This window comes from Notothenia coriiceps, unplaced genomic scaffold (genome assembly GCF_000735185.1).
Source record: "Notothenia coriiceps isolate Sejong01 unplaced genomic scaffold, NC01 NC01_scaffold00030210, whole genome shotgun sequence".
Taxonomy (NCBI): domain Eukaryota; kingdom Metazoa; phylum Chordata; class Actinopteri; order Perciformes; family Nototheniidae; genus Notothenia; species Notothenia coriiceps.
In genome coordinates, this window is record NW_011362911.1 from 85168 (window position 1) to 93908 (window position 8741).

Sequence of the window (8741 nt, forward strand, 5' to 3'; positions counted from 1 at the left end):
GTTCTCCAAAATTACCGTACCCCACCTTTAAATGATTTGATGTGAACCGAAGTTTGATTCTTGACTCATAAAGTTCCTTGAGTAGCATTCAACATTACATTTAAAATCAAGTGAGTGATATCTAAGCATATTTGGAATGTAACTATTTTAAAACCCATAAATAGTAATTTGGGAGGAAGTTTAAGGTATATTTTCGATCTCAGTAGGAAAGTAACACCTAAATAATATGAATGAAATTAAATATTAAAAACAATTCAAATTTTACAACTACCTTTAGACACCAACATAATACAGCAGATTTGGCTGTTTAGGCCATTTTGCAATAGCTCACAGCAACGTCATTAACCTTCAAAGGCCACATACTCTTCTCTTTCAAAAGAATCCGTGGGCCAACAGGACAGAAGTCACAGTTTATGGGGAAATATGGGTCTCTTCAACCTCATAAACGTTTTAGCAACTACAAATCTGCTTCCCAAACATATTCATTTAACAAGGAAGTATTGGGCCAAAAACCAGCTAAATTAGGCAATAAAGTTCGCCACCCAACTCTCATTACCCGCTCAAACACACATCAAAAGATCACACATTATGAATCGACACACTCATCATAACACTGATAAAGAAGTATACATAGGAGACAAGTTACAAAGATAGTGTTGACATTCATATGTAAATAAGACAGGGCGTTCCTGCGTCCCTCGGCGCCCGGCCCTTTGTCGTGTCCAGTCAGATACACTTCACCCAGAAAACAATAGGGGGGAGGCCAGGAGAAGTTGGGGTAGGTGAGCTTTTTTTTTGGGGGGGGGGGGGGTATGTGACCAATGCCAACCCACCCTCCTGCCAATGGGGGGGTCAGAAGACAGTGAAGAGGGTGAAAGGTCAGCAGCACGAAAGCGAGTATGTGGTTCAAGCTATTGTTTTGCACCAGTGTGTGTGCGTGTGCGTGTGCGTGTGCTTGTGCGTGTGCTTGTGCGTGTGCGTGTGTGTGTGCGTGTGTGTGTGCGTGTGTGTGTGTGTGTCTTAGTTCCCAGATCTAACTCATTTTAAGATCCCGTTAATCACCAGTTACTAAAAGGCCAATAAAAGTACCAACTTTCAAAACTAAATGAAATATTTACACCCCATCTTTACTCCTTATGTTTTATTATTCATTCAGTAAAATCAGAGAGGAATCGGGAAGAGGATTACAAATTATAAACTAAACGCAACATACAAAATATTTTCTGTCTATTTCAATCTGTGTAACAGTAGGTTTAAGTGAGTAGGAGTTTTCTCACATGTTGTAAATGGCCACGTTACGGCACAATTATGAAAATCATTTGGTGAGGCTCTAAACATCTCAGAGCAATTTAGAAAATACTCAAGGACACATGAGGTAATCGCCCCGGGGGTGCCAACAAGCTTCAACATGACAGTTACGATTACAAATATTTCCACATACCACACGTCCATGCGCACACACAGAAAATATACACTTCCTGCACATGTGCACATACAGATTCATGCAAATAAACACACACAGGAACATATATACACACAACCTCTAACTTCTCACACATCACAGATCTGATCTCCCCTTCACCACGACACACACACACACACACACACACACACACACACACACACACACACATTATAACCAGCATAAACAAGAATGACAAGTTGAGATTAATGAAGGGCCCACCAGTGACAGACCAATTTAATTGTCAGCCATGATGGCCATTGAACTCCACCAGTGTATTTATACAAGGTTACCGCAGTGGCTTAAAATGTTGCTAATTGATCATGACCAATAAGTAATTGGAAAAACTGATAGTATGTCCTTTCTCCACACGTGTCAAAGACACACACAGTCTCAGGGGCGAACGAGCCGTAGAACAATGAGTGAGAAGAGAGAGATTGGAGGTAATGTGTGACATTGTATTGCTAGAGCCATGAAGTGGAGAGGCTTTGTACTTTCAGCAGATAACACAGTGGTGGCAGTAGTTTTAGTTTTGCCTATAGTCAGCTTTATTCATGTCTCTATAAAAGATAAGTGAGTTGTCTCTATTTTTACAAGGCCTTGATTTTATATGACTGGACAATATGTGTTGGATTTGGAAATGATTGTCTGTATATACTGTGTATCCACCCATGAAGTGCACGTGGACATATTTAATGTTATGTTCATTCTTACTGTTTAAGAGGCTGAAGGAAAACTGTATGCATTAACCCATAGCGTTAAATGTTTGGATCGTTTGGCATCACTTCGCCTGAAACCATTTGTAACAGTTGCAGTGGCACATGACGAATGGGGCTCACCAAATGTTGAGAAAAGTCCGGACCAACTTTCGTAGAAATAAAAGTAGTGTTGCCTTATTATACCACTATACTGAAACACAAAACACATTTTAAGTTGTACAGTACAAGTATAGAAAATGTTATATGTGTATTTTTTTGGGGGGGGGGAATTTGATTTTTCACTTGTGAAATGTTTTGTGTCCTAATTTTTTTAAAGCCAAAATCTATATGTAAACACGATATGAAGAGGTTTTTATAAACAGCCGAGCTGGCTATTATGAACACAAATAGTTGACAAGAAAACACTTCTATTAATATGCACATACATCATAACGTTTGGGGCCATAGTTTGTGTAAATATGCACGCTCAAGAGGATAACTTCCTCATCAACAAATTTGAAGTCTTAGATAATACCAATCTGATTCATATTTAAAACATTCATAAAATCAAATGTTAGAAATTAAAACGCTAACTTATGAAAGAATGGAAAAGTTCGAAATGACTAAAAACCGTAAAACTTTTTGCTCATGGTTCTTTATTGTCCTCACATATTCAATGATGGTTCCCAAATCTCCTTCATCTCTTACCTCTCACTTGTTTCCCCGCCAGCTCTGCTCTGATCCAAGACATTTCCCAGGAGGTTTTTCTGGGTTATTCTAACCACAGAGAGCTGACAGTGGCCTTGGCTCCTGCTCGACTTTACGTCCTCCGCTGGCAGCCCAAGGCCTGGCTCACTGGGAAGGAATGTGTGAGAGAAAGACAGTGTAAATAAATACTGTAGGGTCCAACATTGACACCACAGCCAGAGGAGACCCATTTGAGAGGGAACTCGAAAAAAACAAATTGGCGGCTGGAGAGAATATTGAAAACCATTTTAGCCACCTGTTTTATTCATAAAATATCTATTACGAATAATTTCTTCCAGATATAAACGTATAAAATGAATTGACTCTTCTAAATATACACCTGCACATGTGTGCTTGACATTTACAAAAAGTTATACATCAAACATATGCTGGGAATCAGAGTCTGCCTCTTGTCCAACTGATTGTCAAACAAAGAGCGCTCGGTTTCCTGATTGATACGTTATGAGTACGGGCTTTTTCCGACATTCAGTATAGGACTTCTACGGGAACGAAGAAGTCCCAGGGAGAAACTCAGGAATAGAGCAGGAAGTTCTTTGTACATTCCTTTTATTTGAGTTTTTAGCACAATTCAAGAGCTCTGATAGAAAAACTAAACTGATACCAGTGGTATGTTTATCAAAACGTAAACTATAAGACACGTCAAGCAAGATATGAAAACTGAAATTGGACATGAAAGATTGAATGCCAACCTCTTAGTGCCCATATTAGGTCATGAATGATGCAACAGTCCTTTGCACTGACTTCAATGGGAAGTCATGAAAAAAACTCTCTTTCTCTGACTGTTATAATGTAAATGACGATGTTACAGTAAGTCGTATGTCATACTCTGCATGGAGCGTGATCTCCGTTACACACTTCAAACATCATTGCCAAACACAGTGTTTGTTGTTCCCCTTAATACCAAATAAATAGTTGTTGTGTTTCACTTTGAAGCAACTCACCAGTTTCTTTTAGCTATCAGAAACCTATAAACAAACATTGTGCAACAAAAGGTCCTTCTGAAATCAAATCACTTTTTGTTTTTCAAATCGTTATTGCTCAACAGTAAGAACAAATATGAAATGTCCACAACACATATCCAAAAAAACACTAAAAGGTGTGATTGCACCTTTAGATTTCGTGAATGCTGATTAATTAAAAGTGGCAACACATTCAACTCTAAGCAGCTGATACACATCACCTCCAAATATCACTCTGTAAACATATTTGCCAATAGGAGTCATTTCTGGTGGCACTGAAAGCGCTGTGACTTCACTAATACTGCAGCAGTAAGTGCACAACGCTAGATTTGCATTCATCGCTAAAAACACATGTTCAAGAATTGCTCATAACCCTCCCTATTTTGCCAAGTTTCCCCGGGGCCTGCTGTTAGCGTAAAAGCTAATGATATCTAGGGAGCTAGGTGTGTGCGCCTGTTGGTATGGGTGCGTATGGAGGAGGGGGGTAAAGGTGTTCACCCTACTTGCTGAGGTGACGCAAACCTCCGAGGACACCTATGCTGAGGAGGGAGGGTGTGACCTCACCCCTGACATGGGAGTTGGCACCTGTCACACACATTAACACTTGCATATGCAAACACACAGAAACTTGCATTTATAAATGAGATCTGCACAAAGGCACCAACCGAAACGCTTACATCTACTCACTCGCACAACACACACATGCAAACACACCCTCCCATGGCCTGTCTGCCACCTCCTGTTGGCAGCCGGCTGGCGAGCACAGTGGGCTGTTCGGATAAGAGGAAACACACAGGCTATGTTTCAAGCTAGGGTGTGTAACAACAGAGGAAATCAGGGAGCTGATTAAAGTCCTGCCAGGTAAATAAAACAGTAGGTCATCCATTATGAGAGACCGAGGTAATTAGTGCATGTCTTGGGTTTAAGTAGAAGAATCTAAAGTAACATAGGGAATTCTTTAAAGACTTAAGGAAAGTGTAAGTAATGGACAGGGACAGTAACTTGCTGAATCAAGATGATTCTAACATCTGCATGAAGCGCTCATCCAAAGTAAACATTTTGAAAAATATTGATCAGTCTACAAGACAGGAGACATTACTATGCATCCAAGATTTTCCCAATTGAATATGACTTTAATAGCATCACTTGTCCTTGGAGCATATCTAGAAAGGAAGAAGTGGCCTAGAATCACAGGTTTAATGACCTTATAGCAACATTGTTTTTTAACTGAAGACACATCTTCTTTTTTTATAATCTGTTTCACATTGTTGCTCGCTGCTATTACGGTTTCCTTTCCATGTTGCCAACACAAATTGGTTGTATCGCCAGCCGAGGAAAAGAGACAGATAGGTGAAAAGTGAATAAGACGGATGAGCCAAAACCAATTGAGTCTGTGAAGCTGTCTTAATGATCCAGAATAAGCACTTGACCAAAGATAACATCATACACTGGAGCTATATTTATGGTGCAGATAAAATATTTATATAGTGAGTCATAATGTCTGGTCCTGGAAAACAGCTGCAGGGATATCAGACTGTTATTTTGGCAATTAAAATACCTAAATTCTTAAGCAGGATATACTATTAAACATGGTTTAATATTAATATATTAAGTATAACAAATATTCTCCATGCTATGTGCAGGCTATCAAATACCTAACTGACATTTATAGTGTCTTTTATATCATACTTTTGATGTTTACTTCTAGCATCATAGCATGGTATTTGTTTTTTCGGTCATCAATTAGTCATCTGTGAGAAAGAAGAATGCAGATTACGATCAGTGAGGAAGTTAAGGATAAATATCGAAGAGCAAATAGACTGTTAGAGAAAGTATGAAAAGCAAGAAGTAAACATGGCTCCTTATTAACCAACTACGGAAGAGGATTAGGGCCAGATGGGAAATAAATTATGAGATCGGACGAAAAGAGATTTAAAAAAAAAAAATGTATCCTCTACCAATTACATTAACATTTAACCATACAATGGACATTTCTAAAACAGAGAACAATGATAAATAAAAATACTATATTATTAAAATCCTGTATCCTGGTTGGAAAGGAGGAAGCACCTGTGAATTCCATCTTTTTTGAGGACGGACCAAATACACCCAATAGGACAAAGTTGATTCAGATTTCAATTTGTGAGAATGGTTGAAAGAGAAAGCATGAAAAAAAAATCACATATCCGTAAACTTGACTGACTGGACATCAGCCCTTCTTTCCAACTCGATCTTTAGTGAATAATGGATTGAGGTACTATCACACACAGAGAGGAGGATCAACCTCGGTATCCCAGACTAAACATTGGCCTAGATGAGCGGATGACTTCTGTCTATTCCAGTCTATTGTGTCTCGATTTTTTAATGAAAAGCAGCTAATTAGGGATAAATAAATCATGCCAGGCTATCTGTGGCTGTCAGTCCGGTGTTTGGTGTCGGATCAAAGATCTAAGACACGGCGAGGTCCAGATGAGAGTTAATAATGGAAAACTCTCTGTTTCAAGTGCTCATAGTACACAACAGATGTCTAGCTTGCTAACAACGTGTTTAGCCTTTGTTAATGTTGGCTAGCATGACAATGTTTCATGAATCTATTCATACTGTCTGAGAATTCGCTTTCATACTTTCTTTCACTACAGTATGTGGACACCCTGTTACATCTACTTTTTCAGGTTTAAAGCTAGGTCTCTTACTTCAATCAAGGGAAATCTAGATGCTACCAAATGCAACAATGGTTTGGACAAAAATGTCAACTTTGCAAATTTTACAATCCAGTTTCAACATTTTCGCTCGACCATACACGAAGAAATCCATGAAGAAGTCCTCAAAGGTGGGGTAGGTAATTTGGGAGAAACCAGCTCGAGTGCGCTAGAATTTGAAAATACACAGCCGGAAAAAATCTGCCACTCCCTTACAGAGCCCCTCCTCCAACACACACGAACACACACATGACCAATGAGAGCACGAGATAAGTTTGTGCACAGATGGAAGGCTGACGGGCAGGTAGGCCATCCAGTTATTTTAGCCGGGCCGGCTCAGATGATTGGTCGTGCTTTTTACATTTTTTTATGGATTTTTTATCAAAGCACTTAAGATATTCATTGCTATCGGGATGTTAAGAGCATTCCATTGAATATAACAAAAAGTGTATCTTGAGCCGGTTTCTCAATCTTACCTACCCCACCTTTAAAGAAAATGTTTTTTATTTTACTGTGAGAGTCATGACCTCTTTGCCTAACATCACCTTTGGGATGAACTGAAATGCAGACTGTGCGCCAGGACTTATTACCCAACATCAGTGGCCAACATCACTAATGCTCCTGTGGCGTAAATGGGAAAAACTGTCTATTCAGAAACAATATAAAATCTGGCATGGGAAATGCTTTTGTCATCAAAACCATCATCATTGTATACATCACAGTCGAGACTATTAGACTTGGAAGGGCATAACTAAATGGAGGGAAATTAACAATTCTTAGCTGTGGACAGTAGGGGTGTAACGGTACACTTACCGTAACGAAATTATTTGGTACGGGCCCTTCGGTTCGGTACACGTGTGTACCGAAGTGTACCGAACGAATATAACGTTAAACGTAAAAAATCGAGAACGTGAACAACTTTTTGGAAGTAATCTCAGGTGCTGCGTCGCAGCATTCAGAGTAATTTGCTCGCATTGGGTTCAACGCGTCAGAGCGAGCAAGTTATTTCATTGGACGAGAGGCATACTATGAGAGCTGGTCACAGGGATGCGTTCAAATGTAGTCAGTAATTTGAGGAACTGTCGAAATGGCGAACGCAGAGAAAGTTGAGCTCGAAAATCCTCCAGCATCATTGAAGTCTCCGGTTTGGGAACATTTTGGTTTCGCAGTTACGTACAAGGATGACGGACAAAGACAGGTGGACCGAACCAAAGCTGTCTGTCGGCATTGTTCAACTAAAATTGGGAACGCGGCTGGCAATACATCAAACTTGCACACTCATTTGAAAAGGCAAGCCCCTGAACGTGAATATCACCAAAAAGAAAAAAGACTGAAGTGCAAACCCAACTCCCGCTAGCATTTAAGCCTCCACCACTCGCAAAAAGTTCAGACCGAGCCAAAGCTTTTACCAACGCCAAATATCCTTATGTTGCCTGGTTAGCAAAGCACACATGCGGATCGCTACCCGTCCCTAAAAGGGTGTTCTCCACAGGCAGGAAACATTGTTAGGTGCCAACAGGTCGCCCTTTCGGCAAGCACATGTGGGATAAGTTAATTTCTTTTAAAAATACAATGACAAGCAGTAAAATGTCAAACTGCTGCTTAAGGTACTAGTACGGTTCAAATACAGATTGTTTCAGTTCATCGAAATGCTGCACCTTAATGTTTATTTTATTATATTTTGTATTATTGAGTGAATAAATGATTCACAGTTAAGAATAATTTAAAAAAAACCCAAAAATATTTTATGTTTTGTGGAAAAAGATTCTGATGTACCGAAAACGTACCGAACGACAGTGAACCTAAAAACCGAGGTACGTACCGAACCGAAAATGTTTGTGAACCGTTTACCCCTAAGTGGACAAGACATGTATGTTCATTATCTGTCTTCTAAAAAGTACAAACTTGAAAGGCCAGCTTTAAGTATCTTGAAGGACTCTCTGTATTGTATCCTAGTCTGCTGTAGCAAGCATTCATGAGACAGACCTCATTTAACTTCTGCTTTCAAAATTGCAAAACAAATGAGACAAAATACCACCAAGATCCAGGGGGCTTTATGGGAAATAAAGGAAGAATCAGGTCATGTTTGATATTAATGCAAACAGTATGAGGACGGGGACAAAAAGAGCATTATGCAACTATTAAGAGACTAAGT